The sequence below is a fragment of the Octopus bimaculoides genome, chromosome 24 (assembly GCF_001194135.2).
Source record: "Octopus bimaculoides isolate UCB-OBI-ISO-001 chromosome 24, ASM119413v2, whole genome shotgun sequence".
NCBI lineage: Eukaryota > Metazoa > Mollusca > Cephalopoda > Octopoda > Octopodidae > Octopus > Octopus bimaculoides.
In genome coordinates this window covers 26,241,044-26,241,912 of record NC_069004.1, presented here as the reverse complement: position 1 = coordinate 26,241,912, position 869 = coordinate 26,241,044, and positions in this window count along the sequence as shown.

Here is an 869-nt window from a genome sequence, read left to right as displayed (position 1 = left end):
TCTTTCTTATTATTTGGTGTTATTAAAATATTGTTTATTAGCAGTTTAATTAGTGGTTTGTTTATTTTTTTGTATGCGGAAGGAATCTTTTGCCTGATTCAGACTGCAGCCATGAAGAATTTTTAGCTGAATGGATCGACCCCAGGACATTTTTGTTTTTAAGCCTGGTACTTATTCTTATTTCTTTATTGCCCACAAGGGGCTAAACATAGAGGGGATAAAGGAATTAAGTCGATTACATCGACCCCAGTGCATAACTGGTACTTAATTTATCGATCCCGATAAATTAAGGCAATTTATGAAAGGCAAAGTCGACCTCAGCAAAATTTGAACTCAGAACATAACGGCAGACGAAATACTGCTAAGCACTTTTGCCCGGCGTGCTAACCATTCTGCCAGCTCACCGCCTTTATTTATTCACTGCCTGGTACTTAGTCTGTTAATCTCTTTAGCTGAGCTGCTACATTACAGGGATGTAAACACACCAACACCAAGTGGTGGTAGGGGGCAAACACAGACAGAGAGACACACACACACATATATATATATATATGACAGGCTTCTTTCAGTTACCATCTCCCAAATTCACTCATAAGGCTTTGGTTATGCTGGGGCAATAGTAGAAGATACTAGCCGTAGGTGCAACTGAATCCATGACCATGTGGTTGAGAAGCAAGCTTCTTACAAAACCTTCACACCCACAAAAATGTTATCCTATCTTTTCTTTCATCTTGTTTCAATCATTAGACTGCAATTATGCTGACCCAAAGTAGGGCATGCGCTAATGGAAAATTTCCATAACACACTTGTATTCACTTGTAACCTCTAACTCAGCTAACCTGTTTGTGTGTATATATATATATATATAT